This window comes from Pelobates fuscus, chromosome 2 (genome assembly GCF_036172605.1).
Source record: "Pelobates fuscus isolate aPelFus1 chromosome 2, aPelFus1.pri, whole genome shotgun sequence".
NCBI lineage: Eukaryota > Metazoa > Chordata > Amphibia > Anura > Pelobatidae > Pelobates > Pelobates fuscus.
The window spans coordinates 91,735,041-91,755,594 of NC_086318.1; positions in this window are offsets into that span (position 1 = coordinate 91,735,041).

Below are 20,554 nucleotides of genomic sequence, written 5' to 3' on the forward strand. Positions count from 1 at the left end.
TACAGCTCCCCATAGTGGCCACCTTCCCCTTCTGTCACTTACCTGATTCCAGTGGTGATGTCCCTCAGTGCTGGGTCAAACTTCAGCTCCGTTCCTAACCTGCCAATGTCATCCGGGGGGGGGGGGGGGGGGAGACTTAATGCACATGCGCGACGATGGCCGTGCTCGCATTAGTACTTCCCCATAGGAGAGCATAAATGATGCTTTCCTATGGGGTTTTACATGACGCTAGATGTCCTCATGCATTGTATCAGGACGTCCAACAACTTGGAAGTCCCTCTAGTGGCTATCTGGTAGACAGGGTTAAGGGACCTGGTACACTGCACCTAGCTTACTTTAATGAGTTGCCTATAGTGCCTACAGTGTCCCTTTTAACGTTAGAGGATTTCTATCCTACAATTGATAAATATTATATAGGTGATGATTAATTTTCCATAAAAATAAAATTTGTGTTTTGCGTGGCAGAATTTTTTATTTGTATTTTTTTTTCTCTGTGACACACTAATAGTGTTATTTCTTAAAATGATAATCCAAAATTAATTTAAAACGAATTTCATAATTAAGGATAAAGTAGCCAAACTGGAACATGATAGCTGAGTTAGAGAATTTTTTCAGTTTGGCTATTTTGACCTTAAATCTGAAATTTACTTGAAATTCTTACTTTAGGAATAACCCTGTTTGATTTTTTTTTTTTTTTTTTTTCTAGTTTGGTTAGTTTGTCCTTAAATCTGAAATTCATACTGAATTTACTATACGTTCTCTTTTTAGAAAATATCCCTGCTAATTTATGATGTAAATGATGTGTCACGCCTACAGGAAACTGAAACAAAATACATTTATTAAAAAAAACCTCACTGCACTCAGTACCCCATACAAATGTGATAATGGTTAAAATTAAATGTGCTTAAGAGAAACAATGTATGCTGTGTTTTACTAGTGAAATGGACCGGTGGCGCTGCTTGGAACAGCTGTAATCTGTTATATAATATCACATTTAAAACAATTCTCTGCAGCTCTACATAGAACTTTGAAAATACATTGAAGTAAATATACAGAGAGTTGAGGAAAATGTATGAAAACAGAAAGTCAGAGAGGTTGTGATTAGGAAATCATGCTTTTATGTAACTTTGTTTTCTCAGCAATATATTTGGTGGTGGTTTTATATATAAATTCCATACAACGCAGTAGTGACAATTATACAACACTGTGTACGTATAATGTGTCATTGTGCAAAGTTTTTCAGCCGTTCACGTGTGCTATACAGATATTTATCAACTTGATGTCTGTGTCTTTACTCCTTGTGAAACATTTTAAAAATCATACTGAACTGTTAGTTTAGAAAAAGTCATAAAATTAAGTAGGAAATACACACAAAAAAATAAAATATATATATAATTGTATATATAACTGTGGTCTAACACAGTTGTGATGCTGCTTCCAGTTTAACCTCAAACCTCTATGTACTACTCCGTTGGTGGCCTCTCTCTGTAATTTACCTATTTTGAGATTTGAAGTAATTATCCCATATTTTGTTGTAAGTAGTGAAATAATCAATTGTCAAAAAACAAACAAACAAACAAACAAAAAAACAACTTTTTTTTTGAGTACCTAGTTATTCTAATAGATTGACCTGCCAAATAGAAGGTGGGTTTACCTGCTTCCAGTGCCAGACTATGAGCATTTTCAAACATAATACAATTATTGTAATACATTTATGTAACTTAGAGGGGAGATCTAAAGGGTATATACCAAGCACTGACACTTCTGATGTGAAAGCTAGGTTTTTGCTTGTTACATTTTTATTAACTTGAAAAAATTATGTCAAGATTATAGTTATCTGTTGGCATCTCCACCTTAAGAATCGATGAGCCTGTTTGACCACAGCTTCTCCAACAGCTCTTGTGGGGGTTCCTGGGAAGATACAAGATATCCTGTGTTGGGTCATATACCATCTAAAGAGAGTTTTTCTCAAAAGTTCAAAATGGTTTTACCACCTAGTGGATAGCAAACTGTTAAAAAAGTACCATATGCCATTCCGCATCCAAAAGAGTTTTCCCTAGTTCCTTTTCCCAACTCGTTCTAAATGTTGGATTTTGTCCACAGTGTGTTTCTAAGATCTCTCTATAGCATATTGAGGTCAAACTTTTTACATCTGGGATTTTTTTGCATTGTCCTCTCTAGCTGATAAGACTAGTTAATTTGCAAAGTCTGGAAGGGATGATAAGTAATGTCTGACCTGTAAGTATTTATAAAAATCCCTCTGCGGAATTTGGTAATCACTTGTTAGTTGTTCAAAGGCAACTAGTTTTGTCTTAGGCCCAGAATTGCTGCTATAAAGGCATCTGGGAATCCAGAATTCTTAAGAGATCGCTCCATATACTCAAACACCTTCTCTGCCTCCAAGGACAAGAGAAGGCATCCAACCGAGTTCCTTTTCACTGTCTCCATTATTTTGAATAACTTTCTAGAGGTGTCTGCTGCTTGTCTCTCTCTTATAAACTCTACTTGGGTCTTCTGCTATATGCTTGGAGAAACCTCCTGAGCTCTTGCAAATCATTTTGCATAGTGGAGGTAAGCGCTTTCGGAAGCCAATAATGCTTGTGCTGTAGGTGCCTGGTTAGAGGCATGTTCTGCAACAAGCAGCGGCGTGCTCCGAGATTCACTCCAATTAGCTCTTAGAAATGTCATTAGTCTAGGGGTTCACATACTTTTTCCACCTGCACTGTGACTGTGTACATGGTGTGTAAAAACATGGCAACATTTCATTATTTGTGTGTTATTAGTTTAGCCCCTTAACACCGCAGCGAAATGTACAAGTTGTGAACGAAACAAAATGTAAACAAAACCTGGTATTTGCGCTATATGTCTGTCAAACCGTAATTCACCTCTTTCATATTAAATGCACCCCCCCTTATTATATATCATTTTATTCAGGGGAAACAGGGCTTTCATTTAATATCAAATATTTAGCTATGAAACATAATTTAATATGAAAAACATGGGAGAAAATAAGATTTTTTTTATTTTTTTAGTTCTACATGACATTTTAACTGTCAATGTCATAATACTGTTTGCTTTTACTGCAATAAAATACACATATTTGTATTCAGCAAAGTCTCACATGTAAAACAGTACCCCCTATGTACAGGTTTTATGGTGTTTTGGGAAGTTACAGGGTCAAATATAGCGTGTTACATTTGAAATTGAAATTCGTCAGATTGGTTACGTTGCCTTTGAGACTGTATAGTAGCCCAGGAAATAAATTTACACCCATAATGGCATACCATTTGCAATAGTAGACGGCCCAAGGTATTGCAAATGGGGTATGTCCAGTCTTTTTTAGTAGCCATTTGGTCACAAACACTGGCCAAAGTTAGCGTTAGTATTTGTTTGTGTGTGAAAAATGCAAAAAACGCCAATTTTGGCCAGTGTTTGTGACTAAGTGGCTACTAAAAAAGACTGTACATACCCCATTTGCAATACCTTGGGTTGTCTACTATTGCAAATAGTATGCCATCATAGGGGTAATTTTCATTCTTGGGCTACCATAGGGTCATAAAGGCAACATAAGCAATCTGGCGAATTTTAATGTGAAAAAAATGAAACACAAGCCTTATATTTGACGCTGTAATTTTTGAAAACACCATAAAACCTTTACATGAGGGGTACTGTTGTACTCGGGAGACTTCGCTGAACACAAATATTTGTGTTTCAAAACAGTAAAAAGTATTGCAGCAGTAATATCGTCCGTGTAAGTGCTGTTTGTGCGTGAAAAATACAAAAAACGTCACTTTTACTGGCGATATCATCGTTGTAATACATTGTACTGTTTTGAAACACTAATATTTGTGTTCAGCGAAGTCTCCCGAGTAAAACAGTAACCCCCATGTACAGGTTTTATGGTGTCTTGGAAAGTTATAGAGTTAAATATAGTGCTAGCAAATAAAATTCCTTATACTTTCGGCATGGGTTGTCAGGCAGGTCCCGCTAATTGTAATTAATTAGGATACCTAATTATGTAAAATTATTACATAAATATATGTGTAGAATTAATATATGTATTTGGGTTGCTTGCTGTCCTGATGAAAGTTCCCTAGAGGAACTGAAACGTTGACATTTGGAATAAATGGAAGTTTTTCTACAAATACCTGGGAGTGCTGATTATCGTTTACTAATATTGAATAGTGCAATCGAGCACCGGGTCACTAAAATTGTAAGTAGGAGTGCAAGGTTTCTCTTTTTGTTTATATATACATATGTGTATATATACGTATATATATATATATTTTTTTTTATATTTTTATTTATATATAGGTATATATATAGTGATATATACGTATATATTTATGTATATAGATATATATATTATTTCGTTCTACGTGTATTTTGATATAAATATATATATATTAATATCACAATACAGTTAGAACTAAATAAAACACATCTATATATTTTTTAATATTTTATTTTTAATAATTTTTTTTATTGAATTTTTTTACGTATTTACATATTTATTTTTTTATATTATTTATAAATATATATATAACAATAATTATATATATATTTAATCAGTATCAGTCTACATGTAATTTGATATTAATATATATATATATAATTATATATATATTAATATTAAAATACACCTAGACGGTGTATGTGTATATATGTGTATATATATATACTTAGATCATATATATATAATATATATATATGATCTAAGTATACATATATTTTTTTTTTACACTTTTAACATTATTTAATTTGATTTCTAGCCAGCAGGGGGACTAACTGTCATTACAGTTGGTCCCCCTGCTGGCAATGCCTGAGCCAGCTATACCGGCCATGTGATTGTGAGGTCCTCGCAAGGACCTCACTCTCACATGACCGTGAGGGACCGGAGGAGGAAGATCTGCTGCGGGGGGGCTCCCTGGGAGTTCCCCCAACCGCGATCGCCGGCGTGGGACCACCGGCGACCGGGTAAGTTAAAAAAAAACGGCGGGCGTATATTTACGTCCTGCGGCGTTTAGAGCCGCTTTTAAAAGGACGTAAATATACGCCCGCCAGACTTAAAGGGTTAAGCAGACTGTGATTGTCTATTGTTGTGACTTAGATGATGATCAGATCACATTTTATGACCAATTTGTGCAGAAATCCATATCATTCCAAAGGGCTCACATACTTTTTCTTGCAACTGTAAATTTGTAATTTCGCCTGTGTCTTCTTTACTCTGGCTTCTAGCTTGACATATCTCCCAAGCCGATAGATTTGTGCCAAAAGTTGCTGTGGAAGCGATATAGTAGCCACTGTGCACGGAGCTCTGGTCTGAGGTGCCACACTCCATGTGTGCCAAGCCACACCCCCATATGTACATTTTTTAAATGTTAATATGAACTTGGTAAATATTTTAAATCTGAACTGTCCTTTTGGGCAAGATTGGTCTGATACTGTATGAGACCTGAATGAAGACCTACAGAAGAGTAAGCTACTACAGCTGTTGTCCGTTCTCAGCATTCCCATAAACTCTTTTTTGGCTTATTTGCAAATGACTAAGGTCTCCCTAAGTCAAAACGGTTATCTAGACATGGATTCCTTGCTAAATGTAACTTGTGGGATATTCGTTACACCTCATAGAAGATTTCAAATGAATTAAAAAGTGACCATCTTGGTTGCTGTATGTGTGGGCTGTAGGAACTTGCTTACATTTTGGATATGGGCTTGCCTTATAGGTAGGATTAGTCTGATTTACAACTGGCAAGAGTCTTTGTGAACTAAAACTTGCATGAGACCCAAGTAGGGATACCCTGAAGAGCAAACTATTAGAGCTTGTTCTCAGTGTTCTCATAAACTCTTGTCTTCGGACAACAGGATATTTCCATCGTTTTCCAACACTACAACAAGTAAATCAAATAGTCTTTATCTTGATAATATTATCCTACCTGAATTTACCACCAAGCATAAGTAATACAAACACCAGAGAGATCTAACTATTTTACTTATCGCCCATTAATTTTCCATTTTTATTGTTGCATTTAACTCGTATGCTAATGGTAAGCTTAACAGCTGTCATAATGCACTGTAATAGCTCATTTAAACCTTTAAGGAAATTATGCATGGCCAAGTTGTGTAAAATACATAAAACTCTCATTGCCCTAATTAGGGAAGAGCCACTGTAACATGCTTATAGTCATACATATATGTTGTGTATATATATATATATATATATATATATATATATATATATACACCCTGCATATGTGTTGTCTTGCTAAAAACAAGGCACAGGGCTAAGGAGCCAACAACAATGACAGAAGGCAGAGTGAAGAGTGACCTAATGCTATGTAGACATAGTAGTAAAGGGGGGGGGGGGATTTTGTAAAAATGTTCTCTTCTAAAAAGTGGTAAAAGGGAAATTGGAAAACAAAAAAAATATATAATTTTTAAAATTACTTTAAAACTGAAATTAGGATTATAATGGTTTTCTTAGTCCAGCCAGGTTATGGCTAAAATGTAAAATTCACTTTGAATTCATGTACATTTTGTGAATAATCTTGAAAGCATTTTTTTATGGATGTTAGTGGATGCAAATGAGTAATAGGACAATTTTAATAAACTCCAACTTGTAGAGAACTGAAATGTGGATGGCAACATTCAGAATAAAATAGCTGATTTGGAGTGATGTTTGGACCCCGCTTATTACAAACTAAACATATATTTATTTATACCATATTCATTTTTGCTTAAAATATTGAAATAATTTTCCTCTGTCTTATTTATAAACCATTTTGTTTTTCATTGAGTGCCCGGTACAAAAATTAAAATAAATAAATAAATAAGTAAATAAAATATATGTAGTGCAGAACAGTAGCAGATTTCGTGATCTTGGAAGCAAGCATTTTTTTTTTTGCCTAGCTTTCTATATGAATGGCTTAGTTGTATTGAACTGATTTAAGCATCCAGTGGGTAACTGAAAACTATCACATGAGAATAGTGAAAGATAAAATTGATAACATTCCTCAACAAAATTAGTATTTAGTAGTGTGAGTCCGGTCAACCTAAGGGCATGGGATAGTTCCACTTTATAAATCAGCTTTGCAAGTTGTAGCTTTCCAAACTGAATTATTACATTATGCTTAATAAGACATTGCATGCTGCATGAGTTTCAAATAAAATGAAACAAAGTGCATTCAGAAATAATTTAGTAAGCAAATTATGACACTGTTAGATATTTGTCCAATGTACTGTACTTTTGCTTCTTAAATTACATGATCAGGCATTGCTAATTCTAGGGTATCGCCACTTTTTCTTGTGTTTTTTTTTTCATTTAGAAATTATACCCTCAAAACGTTCTTCTTGTAAATAACCAGATAGAGGTGAAATCAAAAAAATACTCAAGAAATATACACAATAACAGAAATAACTAGAAATGTTGCCATGTTGGTGCTCAGTGTGCACCTATGTGATGTTCGATTTTACCAGGAATTAAAGGGTCTGGCTGAAAATAAAGGTATATGTATTGCTCCTCCATGCATATTGTATGTGTTGCTCTGTTCTTTTCATCTTTTGTGCATGTGAAATAAAGATAGGGGATTGGTGCAACCCTAATACATTTTTTTCGGTCACTTTGAACTGATCACCATCGTCTGAGACTTCGGGTATCACAGGAAAACATGTGTGTAATGGGAAAATGCAGACCTAGACTGGCTATCAGACACACAGGGTAAATGCCTGGTGTTCCATGATGGCTGTGGGCCTTGGACTGGTGAGACCAAAGGATCTGCCTCTGTCAGTCCATGCAGGCAAGCTCTAGCCCAAAGAGAAATCTCTGTCCATTCACCCCCTCACTGTCTAGTAAACTTTAATGCTAAAGGGAGGGAACAAGGCCGCTTCTGGTCTGCTCCATTTTGGTGACATTTGTATCTGTCTCCTATGAACTCCAGACAATCAGAGAATCACTGTTAAGATAAAAAAAGTAATAAATACTTCACAGATATTTCACAGTAAAAACAGAAACAAATAAAAATACAAATGAAAGTTAATGGACAAAAATTAAAATAAATAAAAGCCCAAAGCAAAATCCAATAGGCATGTGCATGGGGACATTTTTCGCTTAGGTTCGGCATTCCGAAATTCGGGATTTTCGCAATTCGGGACTTCGGCAATTTGGCACTTCAAGACTTCGGAACTTCGGCAACTTTTGAAATTCTGCACTTCAGAAATTCGGCAACTTCGGAACTTCGGCACTTCGACACTTCGGAATTTCAGAACTTCGGAATTTCGACCTTCGGCACCTCGGGACTTCTCTTGCAGCCGCTTGGTTGATAACTCCCTAATTCCCACGGTATTAGGGAGTTATCTACTAAAAGGCTGAAAGACCGAAATTGGTCTTTTAGCCAAATTTACTAATACTAAGTAAAAATTACTTAGTATTAGTAAATTTTGCCCCTACTCTCTATACCGTGAGTAGGGGCATGTCTATTAAACAGTGAGCAGCCTGTGACTGGAAAAAAAATAGTGCCCCCTCGCCCCCCACCCTTGAGCAGTATAGTGTCTTTAGATGAAGAAAATCCTTCCAGCTGGATAAATCCTCACGAGGACAAAAAAAGAGAGTGCAGATAGTATAATACTCTTTAAAATATCACAAATTTATTCACTGATTGCATTTACATCAAAGATGAAATCAGCTCACACATCTCCACTGGCAAGTGGATCAGATAAAATCCTCCAATAAAGGGAGATGATATTTCACAGTAAAAACAGAAACAAATAAAAATACAAATGAAAGTTAATGGACAAAAATTAAAATAAATAAAAGCCCAAAGCAAAATCCAATAGGCATGTGCATGGGGACATTTTTCGCTTAGGTTCGGCATTCCGAAATTCGGGATTTTCGCAATTCGGGACTTCGACAATTTGGCACTTCAAGACTTCGGAACTTCGGCAACTTTTGAAATTCTGCACTTCAGAAATTCGGCAACTTCGGAACTTCGGCACTTCGACACTTCGGAATTTCAGAACTTCGGAATTTCGACCTTCGGCACCTCGGGACTTCTCTTGCAGCCGCTTGGTTGATAACTCCCTAATTCCCACGGTATTAGGGAGTTATCTACTAAAAGGCTGAAAGACCGAAATTGGTCTTTTAGCCAAATTTACTAATACTAAGTAAAAATTACTTAGTATTAGTAAATTTTGCCCCTACTCTCTATACCGTGAGTAGGGGCATGTCTATTAAACAGTGAGCAGCCTGTGACTGGAAAAAAAAATAGTGCCCCCTCGCCCCCCACCCTTGAGCGGCGGGTGGGGGCCCTAAAGTAAAATTATGGGGGGGACCTATTGTCCTCCCACTAGCCCCCACCCCTGAGCGGCGGGTGGGGGCCATAAATACTAATAAGGGGGGGACCTAATGTCCTCCCCCTGGCCCCCACCCCTCAGCGGCAGGTGGGGGCCCTAAATACTAATAAGGGGGGAACTAATGTCCACCCCCCTGGCCTCCACCCCTGAGCGGCGGGTGGGGGCCCTAAAAAAAATGTGTCCCCCAGGTGACTAGGGGTCCCCAAACCCCTAGTCACCCCCTCCCCCCAAATAAAAATTATCCCCCTACGTACCCCCCTCACCCTAAAAACTAATGAGGGGGGGCCTTTAACCAAGTACCTGTAAAAAATAAATAAATCTTACCATTCGATGTTTTCTTTCTTCTAAAATAAAAAAACATAATGACCAACGCAATTATAAAAAAAAAAACGAGCGCAAAAAAAAAAAGAAATCCTTTTCCACCCATGGAGGGCTCCGCGCACTGATTGAAATCCACCAATCAGAGTGCTCTGTGTCATTTTACACAGCGTGGGAAAGTTCTTTGGAATTTTCCCACGCTGTGTAATTTGACTCATAACTCTCTGATTGGTGGATTAAGTAACCAATCAGAGAGTTATGAGTCAAATTAAACAGCGTGGGAAAATTCCAAAGAACTTTCCCACGCTGTGTGAAATGACACAAAGCACTCTGGTGGATTTCAAACCAACCAATCAGAGTGCTGTGACAGGTAAATGTAGAGACTTACCTGTCAGTCACTTCATTTACCTGTCAGAGCACTCTGATTGGATGACTTAAACCCACCAATCAGAGTGCTCTGAGCCTAATTGCAGGGCGGGGCAAGGCTTTATAAGCCTTCCCACGCCCTGCAGAGCTCAGTCTGTGCGGAGCCCTCCATGGGTGAAGAAGGATTATTTTTTTTTTGCGCTCGTTTTTTTTATTTTTTATAATTGCGTCGGTTATTATGTTTTTTTATTTGGCTTTTTTGGGGGCTGAAAAAATAAGATTTTAGAAGAAAACATCGAATGGTAAGTTTTTTTTTTTTACAGGTACTTAGTTAAAGGACCCGCCTCATTATTTTTAGGGTGAGGGGGGTAGGTAGGGGTATAATTTTTATTGGGGGGGAGAGGTGACTAGGGGTTTGGGGACCCCTAGTCACCTGGGGGGGCATTGTTTTTAGGGCCCCCACCCGCCGCTCAGGGGTGGGGGCCAGGGGGGAGGACACTAGGTCCCCTCCCTTATTCCAATTTAGGGCCCCCACCTGCCGCTCAGGGGTGGGGTCCAGGGTGAAGGACATTAGGTCCCCTCCTTGTTTTACTGTAGGGCCCCCACCCACTGCTCAGGGGTGGGGGCCAGGGGGGAGGACATTAGGTCCCCCACTTATTTTACAGTAGGGCCCCCACCCACCGCTCAGGGGTGGGGGCCAGGAGGGAGGACATTAGGTCCCCCCTTATTATAATTTAGGGCCCCCACCCACCGCTCAGAGGTGGGGGCCAGGGGAGAAGACATTAGGTCCCCCCTTATTATAATTTAGGGCCCCCACCCACCGCTCAGGGGTGGGGGCCATGGGGGAGGACATTAGGTCCCCTCTTATTCTGATTTAGGGCCCCCACCCACCGCTCAGGGGTGGGGGCCCGGGGGGAGGACAATAGGTCCCCCCCCATTATTTTACATTATTTTACATCTAATTGCAGTTGCCTGCCTGCCAGCGTGTGTGTCAGGCTCACAGCATATACTGTGCCCACTTGCCCAGTGCCACCACTCATATCTGGTGTCACAATAGCTTGCATTTAAAAAAAAAAAAACTTTTTTGACTGTAATATAATAGCAGTCAGTTTCCTTCACACGAAGAACAGGGGGAAAGTTCAGATGGGGAGACAGAGAGGAGGAGGAGACGAGTTGGAAGCAGGGGGAGGTCGTCGCAAGGAGCTAGTGGCACAGTCATACAGCATGCATCGGCACCCGGGGTCAGCCCGACAGCACGCCAATCAACGCATGCTGTGTCCACCACCAGAATGCCATCATTGCAGAGCTCAGCAGTGTGGCATTTTTTTTGTGTGTCTGCCTCTGACAACAGCGATGCCATTTGCAACCTGTGCCAAAAGAAACTGAGTCGTGGGAAGTCCAACACCCACCTAGGTACAACTGCTTTGCGAAGGCACATGATCGCACATCACAAACACCTATGGGATCAACACATGAGTACAAGCAGCACACAAACTCAAAGCCGCCATCCTCCTCCTGGTCCAGCATCTTCAGCCACGTCAACCACTGCTGTCCTCTTTGCCCCCTCTCAACCATCCGCCACTCCGTCTCTTGCCTTGAGCAGTTCCCGCTCATCTGCCCACAGTCAGGTGTCTGTCAAGGACATGTTTGAGCGTAACAAGCCAATGTCAGAAAGTCACCCCCTTGCCCAGCGTCTGACAGCTGGCTTGTCTGAACTATTGGCCCGCCAGCTTTTACCATACAAGCTGGTGGAGTCTGAGGCGTTCAAAAAATGTGTGGCTATTGGGATACAGTGGAACAGTGGAACTGCCACCTCCTCTACTCCTCCTACTCCATCCTCTTCCATAACCTCCTCGGCTGAGTCCTCTTTTGCTGCTGCATCTTTCTCCACATCAACGGCACACCCCTAGCTCACCAGGTACTATTCCACATCCCGGATCTGGCAGTGTCACGCCGTCTTGGGGTTAACTTGCCTGAAAGCAGAGAGTCACACCGGACCAGCACTCCTGTCCGCCCTGAACGCACAGGTGGATCAGTGGCTGACTCTGCACCTACTGGAGATCGACAAAGTGGTTTGTGACAACGGAAGAAATTTGTTGGCGGCATTGAATTTGGGCAAGTTGACACATGTGCCGTGCATGGCACATGTGTGTAATCTGATCGTACAACGCTTTGGGCATAAGTACCCAGGCTTACAGGACGTCCTGAAGCAGGCCAGGAAGGTGTGTGGCCATTTCAGGCATTCCTACACGGCCATGGCGCACTTTTCAGATATCCAGTGGCGAAACAACATGCCAGTGATGCGCTTGATTTGCGACAGCCCGACACGTTGGAATTCAACACTCCTAATGTTCGACCGCCTGCTCCAACAAGAAAAAGCCGTTAATGACTTTTTGTATGACCGGGGTACTAGGACAGCCTCTGCGGAGCTGGGAATTTTTTTGCCACGTTACTGGAAGCTCATGCGCAATGCCTGTAGGCTCATGCGCCCGTTTGAGGAGGTGACAAACCTAGTCAGTCGCACCGAAGGCACCATCAGCGACATCATACCATTTGTTTTCTTCCTGGAGCGTGCCCTGCGAAGAGTGCTGGATAAGGCCGTAGATGAGCGTGAAGAGGAAGAGGAAGAGTTGTGGTCACCATCACCACCAGAAACAGCCTTATCAGCATCGCTTGCTGGACCTGCGGCAACGCTGGAAGAGGATTGTGAGGAAGAGGAGTCAGAGGAGGAATGTGGCTTTGAGGAGGAGGAGGAAGACCAACCACAACAGGTATCCCAGGGTGCTTGTTGTCACCTATCTGGTACCCGTGGTGTTGTACGTGGCTGGGGGGAAGAACATACCTTCAGTGAGATCACTGAGGATGAGGAACGGTACATGAGTAGCTCGGGATCCAACCTTGTGCAAATGGGGTCTTTCATGCTGTTGTGCCTGTTGAGGGACCCTCGTATAAAAAGGCTGAAGGAGAACGACCTGTACTGGGTGTCCACGCTACTAGACCCCCGGTATAAGCAGAAAGTGCCTGAAATTTTACCGAATTACCGCAAGTCGGAAAGGATGCAGCAGTTCCAAAATAAATTAAAAAGTATGCTTTACACGGCGTATAAGGGTGATGTCACAGCACAACGTGAATCTAACAGGGGAAGAGGTGAAAGTAATCCTCCTTCTCCCACGACCACGCCAGCAAGGACAGGACGCTTTACAGACGTGTTGTTGATGGAGGACATGCAGAGCTTTTTAAGTCCTACACATCACCACAGCCATTCGGGGTCCACCCTCAGAGAATGACTTGACCGACAGATAGCAGACTACCTTGTCTTAACTGCAGATATCGACACTCTGAGGAGCGATGAACCCCTTGACTACTGGGTGTGCAGGCTTGACCTGTGACCTGAGCTATCCCAATTTGCGATAGAACGTCTGGCCTGCCCCGCTTCAAGTGTCCTGTCAGAAAGGACCTTCAGTGCAGCAGGAGGTATTCTCACTGAGATGAGAAGTCGCCTAGGTCAAAAAAGTCGCCTAGGTGAAAAAAGTCTAGGACTGACAGTGGGAGATACATTCGACTAAAAAAGGCCTGATGAGGGGGACGTAACAGGGATTAAACTGATAAGAATAGTACTACTTAACACACCACTCCTATCTGGTGGCACATTAGATTGCACGCACATTGCCCCAAATTTGAAGTAGGAGGACCGACCAAGCATCTTTATCCATCTCCCGGTTCCTAAAATCGATGCTATATACACGTCCCCTGATATGGGATGTAACAGGGATTAAACTGATAAGAATAGTACTACTTAACACACCACTCCTATCTGGTGGCACATTAGATTACATGCGCAGTGCCCCAAATTTGAAGTAGGAGGACCAACCAAGCATCTTTTTCCATCTCCCGGTTCCTAAAATCTATGCCATATACACATCCCCTGATAGGGGACGTAACAGGGATTAAACTGATAAGAATAGTACTACTTAACACACCACTCCTATCTGGTGGCACATTATATTACACGCGCGGTGCCCCAAATTTGAAGTAGGAGGACCAACCAAGCATCTTTTTCCATCTCCCGGTTCTGAAGAAGAAGGAGTCAGAGGAGGAAGGTTGCTTTGAGGAGGTGGAAGACCAAACACAGCAGGCGTCCCAGGGGGCTTGTTGTCACCTTTCGGGGACCCTTGGTGTTGTACGTGGCTGGGTGGAGGAAGAGACCTTCAATGACATTAGTGAGGACAAGGAACGGGACATGCCTAGCTTGGTATCCAACCTTGTGCAAATGGGGAGTTTGCGGTTGTGCAAATGGACTGTTTGCGGTTGTTTGCGGTGCGTTAAACGGGGCGTTTGGTCTGTCACTGTGAAGCGGGCGTAACCCTTACACTACCTGATCGATACAACATCATACCTGATGTTTGAAAGCACGTTATTCCAAACAATTTAGGAATGTTGGGTGATTTATGCCCTTTATGGATTAAAACCAGACTCTGCATCAACTATGTAATTTTCCATGGGAGTTTTGCCAAGGATCCCCCTCCGGCATGCGACAGTCCAGGTGTTAGTCCCCTTGAAACAACTTTTCCATCACTATTGTGGCCAGAAAGAGTCCCTGTGGGTTTTAAAATTTGCCTGTCTGTTGAAGTCTATGGCGGTTCGCCCGGTTCGCCCGTTCGCGAATTTTATGTTCGCAACATCTCTATTTGTCAGTTCTCCAATAAACATTCCTGAATAATATCCTGAATAAAGAGTATTCTGTCACTGGAAGTCACATCTAGTAATATAATTGTACCAGTAAGAATTATCATAGACACTATATCTTTGTTTACACCCCACACTACCAGGGTTACACAAGTTGCTAGTTACCCTGAGCAGCCTGATATAATTGATTCTGAATGACCTTTTTTTTTTGGTTCATGCTTACAGGTATTTTGTCTAGGTATCTGATTTCTTATTTTTCTATCTGGGATTCAAAGCAGCTACAATCTATGTGTTCCTTATGTCTTTCACTGACCTCCCGTTACCTTCTGATGACAAATACTTAATGAGATACTGTATATCTTTATATTCTCTATGTGATTCTGATATAGAAAAATATTTACATTTAAAATATATTTTTTTATTTTTCTTCTTTTTACAGCTAAAGTAACAGTTGTTTTTTTTTTAGTATTTTCTTTCACATGTTCTCTGTTATCACTAACAGGTAATGGCATAGCAGTTGGAAGGTTAATGTACCATACTAATAGGTGATAAGCTCATGAATTAGATCATAATGCAACCTTTTGTTTGATCATTCAGAGTGTAACAGGTACAAAACACAACAGATTGCGATATACCGCTGTGCAAAGTCATCACAGCAAAGTACACAGGAAATTAACCAGCTGATGTAGGACAGTAACAGGAAAATGGTCTTTGATATGTTATTGTGGAAAAAACCCTAAGTGCAGATAAATTCGTGAAAGACAGAAACTGTGCCATTGTATATGATCCACATGCTCTTGAATAAAAAAATATATAAATCTTATCACACACACATACACACACCTACATATATCTGTGTGTATAATATATATAATATAATTAGGGATTTTTCTAGTGTTAATGACCGAATAATCAAAATTTTGTTAAAGACAGGAGGCGAATATTTGCTTTACTTTCTTTACTCAAACCTTCCATCAGCAAAGAAATGATTAACACAATAGGTTAAAAATCCAACCAATCACAGTACAGATATCTATAACAAAGGGTAGTAAAGCTCCTCCTCTTTCGTAATGCAGCCGCACCAGTAGTAATCAACCATGTAAACTTGATGAAAGATCAACCAGGTACACAGATAAAACCAGTGTCCTCAACCGTGTAAACAGGGATGTAGTCATGGAATGCGAATTATGTCTTTGAAGCAGTAGGTAATGTTTCACACTAGGAGAAAAGAGAGAGATAATATATTCGCCTCCTGTCTAAAATAAAATTTAGATTATTCGGTCATTAACACTAGAATAATCCCTAATTTTATGGAAAGACAGGAGGCTTCATATTTGAAAGGAGAGGAAAAAAGGCATGAGAAGCTGGGCGAAAATAAAATGTCCGAAATGTAGATTCTCTGGACCAGTTGACCGAGGCTAAAATGTCAGAGAGGGATCCTTCTGTTAGCAGAGCAGAGGAGGCAGCAGCACCACGAACTCCAAAAGAGGCTTCAATATCAGCAAGGTTGAGAAGCCATTTAATCCAGCGAGCAATTGGAGGACAGTACACCGGTCGATGGGGCTAAATGTAAGAAACTTATAGAGGATCTGTAGGATCTCGTAGAGGTGTGGTAAGAGAGATATATTGCTGTAGGCAACGCTCCACACAGAGAGAGGGCCTATCTGGGAAATAGGGGTTAAAAAACGAGGATGACAGTGTTTTAGTACAGGAGAAAACACAATAGCGTGAAAGTCAATGGACCTGACGTCGGAAACTCTACGGAAGGAAACTTAACACAGGAGCAAGGCCAGTTTAGCAGAAATTTGTCTCAAAGAGAGGTCGGTATTAGAGGGCCAAACTTCCAAAAAATGTAAAATAAGCGAGACGTCCCAGAATTGAGAATATAGGTGCATGAGGTCTGGCCAGTCTGATGTCACATAATAGTCTGCAGACCGATGGGTATCTACCCACGGCAGATTCATCAATAGGAGTGTGTGCCGCCGAAATAGCGGAGTGAAAAAGGTTAATAGTTCTGTAGGACTTACCTTTGTCAAAGAGTAAGGAAAGAAAATTCATAATGAAAACTATAGGTGCTGAAAAGGGATCAACATCCATTTCCATGCACCAGCTATTCCAGATCTGTCAGTCGGAGAGGTAGGAGCGGCAAGTTCCGGGAGCCTGTGAGTCCCATAATGATCCTTTAGCAGTAGTTGAAAGTCCTGACATACTCAAAGAACCCCTGAAATGGTACAAGTCACCAATTTTAGATGATCTTGAATGACCAACGGATGGAATTCGCCAGTTGGGCTTTGGAGGAGGTCTGGAGACTAAGGCAGGAGGAGGGGATTATCTGCTGACAATTCCAAAAGGTTGGGGTACCAGGGCTGTGCTCTCCACAGAATTAGAGCTCTGAGCTCTAATTCTGTAATTAGAGCTCTGAGCTTCTGCAGGGTCCGAGGAATGAGAGAAAAGGGGGAAAGACATACGCCTCCCATGGAAAAAAAAAGTCAACTGCTTGACATGCTGGGTCCGGAAGCCAGCTGTAAAACTCCTCGGTCTGCCGATTCAATCAGGAAGCATAGAGGTCCAAGTGTAGAGGGCCATGAACCTGTTGCAGAAGTTGGAATACCTCCGGGTCTAACTGCCAATCGCTGGCATCCCTCCAGTGGCGGGAGAACCAGTCTGACACTAGGTTGTCCGGAAATATACAAAAAATAGGGGAATGTGGCTGTCAGAACCTGGAAAGCAATTAACAATATATAGTGTAATAAGGTTTTGAACATGTATAGAGACACGCTTGTAGCGGAGGGCAGTATTAAAGACCACGATCTCCGCTGGTTCCACGAGTAAATCCACAGTCAGCGCTGAAAAGTAAGACAAGTCCCCAAATCCTCCCAATAACCGGACGAAACACAGTTTGGGAGTCAACTAACTCTCTTTATTCACACGCTGGCATATTTAAGCAGTTCCTCATGCAAGGGGTTTCCATACAGATAATCCAGGGGATTTCTCCCAACATGCATTGTTCTTTTCCCAACAGGCATTGCTGCACGAGAGGGATACTCCCACTAAAATGGACGATTAAGTGGATTATCCCCTCGTGCAGCAGAACCGACAATTTACTTTAAAATATACATTTTACACAATATTCGGTACATTGAGATGACCGAACGTTCGGTAGATAGCTGGGGTCTGAGCGCACCTTTTGTGCGAATACCGCTCAGATCCCAGCTGAAATGACCGAACGCCGCACAAATACAGTTTTGCATAGAAGTTCCCCTCAATCTGTCGAACGTATCTAGGGGAACGATTCTACCGAAAACCGGGCTCCCGAATGGCCTGGAAGTGCAGCGGTGTTCGCATCATCGAGTAGCCGTTTTTAGTTCCAGGCACTCGACGACCAAACACCGCTGCGAAATAGACGAATCCAAGATGGCCGACCGCCGCATGGTCGGTAGTCGAACGACGGCCACCCAGGATAGTCTATAATTACCGATTGCAACATTGTTGCAATCGGTTAACAAGTGCCACACGACCCTAAGTGTGTGATCTATCAGGGGGGCCCGCATTCGTTCGGCGAACGGCTTAGATCGCCGCTGTTCGCCGAACAAAGTACTTGTATGCTGGTAGCTTACGGCTGCCAGCATGCGAATCACCATAGCATAATATACACACAGCAAATATACACGGCACACATTACAGCCTACAGACAACCTTCCCATATTATAGTTCAGAAGTGGCTAGGTTTGCCACAATGCTCCCCCAGAATCAAGCCGGCATACACAGTCTGATCCCAATGGATCGGCTTGGGGAGGTCCGGGAAAGTACTCACAAATCACTTTTCAAGTTCAGTTTGTCTAGATAACCCGTCGGCGTTACCGTTTTGCTTCCCTGGGCGATAGTGTATTGTAAAGTCGAAGGGCTGCAGCGCCAAACTCCAGCGCAGCAGCCGGGCGTTGTCTCCTGCTACACGGTAAAGCCACACCAACGGGTTGTGATCTGTGAGTAGGGAGAAAGGTTGTCCATATAAGTAGGGCTGTAGTTTCTTAAGGGCCCACACCACGGCCAGGCACTCCTTCTCAATGGCGGCGTAGCTTACTTCTCGGGGCAATAACTTTCGGCTCAAGTAAGCTACGGGATGTTCGCCGCCATCAGTTCCAACTTGGCTCAGCACTGCCCCCAATCCAAACATTGAAGCGTCTGTGTGGACAAGAAATCGTTTAGTTGGATCAGGAGCAGCAAGTACTGGAGCATTAATTAGTGCAGTTTTTAGTTGTTGGAATGCCTGTTCACACTCTGGGGCCCAGACAACCTGTCGAGGAAGGTTCTTACGGGTCAAGTCAGTCAGGGGTTTGGCCAGGGCGCTATAATTGGGTACAAACTTTCTATAGTACCCGGCGGTACCCAGAAATGCTAACACCTGGGTTTTCGTTCTAGGGGTCGGCCATTTAGCTACCGCTTCCACTTTAGCTGGTTCGGGTTTCTGTCGCCCGCTTCCCACCCGGTGGCCCAAGTACTGCACCTCTGCCATCCCTATATGACATTTACTGGGTTTCAGCGTCAACCCTGCCTCTCCAATGCGATCTAGTATGGCCCCTATGTGTTGTAGATGCTCGGCCCAGGTCTGACTGAATATAGCTATATCGTCTAAGTAGGCACAGGCGTAGTCCTGGAATCCGTCCAGTAACCGATCTACCATCCGCTGAAATGTCGCCGGAGCGTTTTTCATCCCGAATGGCATGACTCGAAATTGATACAAGCCAAACGGGGTGACAAACGCCGACTTGGGGATGGCATCCTCGGCTAGTGGAATCTGCCAGTATCCCTTACATAAATCTATGGTAGTGAGATACCGGCCCCGTGCCATCTTATCCAGCAGCTCGTCTATCCGGGGCATCGGATAGGCATCATACACCGTTTTGTCATTTAGCCTCCGGTAGTCGACACAGAAACGTGTCGTGCCGTCCTTTTTGGGTACCAGCACTACCGGCGATGCCTAGGGGCTATCGGAGTGTTCGATAACCCCTAGCTGCAACATCTCCGCTATTTCTTTTTCCATGTGGGTCCTGACTGCTTCAGGGACGCGGTACGGAGTCTGCCGCATGGGTAGCTGTCCCGGGGTTTCAACTCGGTGGGTGGCTAGCGGAGTGTACCCAGGCAAATTGGAGAAGGTAGCCCCTTTAGCTACGATCAGCTCTTGTACCTGGGCACGCTCCTGTGGGCTTAGCCGCTCCCCCAGCTGAACCCCCTTAAAGGGCTCGGTCTGCTCCTTCTGTTCCAACAGGTCAGGTAGGGGCAAATTCTCTTGATCCTCCGAGGCTGAGCCGCATATCGCCGCCATGTCCTCTATCCTCTCATGGTAGAGTTTGAGCATGTTCACATGGAGCCTGCGTCTCTTCCCTACCCCTGAGCAGGGGCCAATCATGTAGGTGGTGTCACACTTCTGTTCCACCACCTGGTATGGGCCTTGCCAGATGGCCTGCAGCTTGTCTGTGCGGACAGGTTTTAAAATCAAAACCTTCTGCCCTACCTGAAAGCTGCGGTCTCTGGCTCCCTTATCGTACCAACGGCGCTGGCGTTGCTGGGCCGCCTGGAGGTTGGTGCGCACTTCCTGAGTCAGCGCCTCCAGACGGTCCCGGAATTCCAGTACGTATGATACAATAGGGGTTCCATCTGGGCTACTCTCTCCCTCCCAATGTTCTCTAATGAGATCTAACGGTCCCCGTACCCTTCTCCCAAACAGCAATTCAAAAGGGGAAAATCCTGTGGACTCTTGGGGTACCTCTCTATAGGCGAAAAGTAAATGGGGCAGAAAGCGTTCCCAGTCTCGGTGGGCCTCTCCAAACGTACGGAG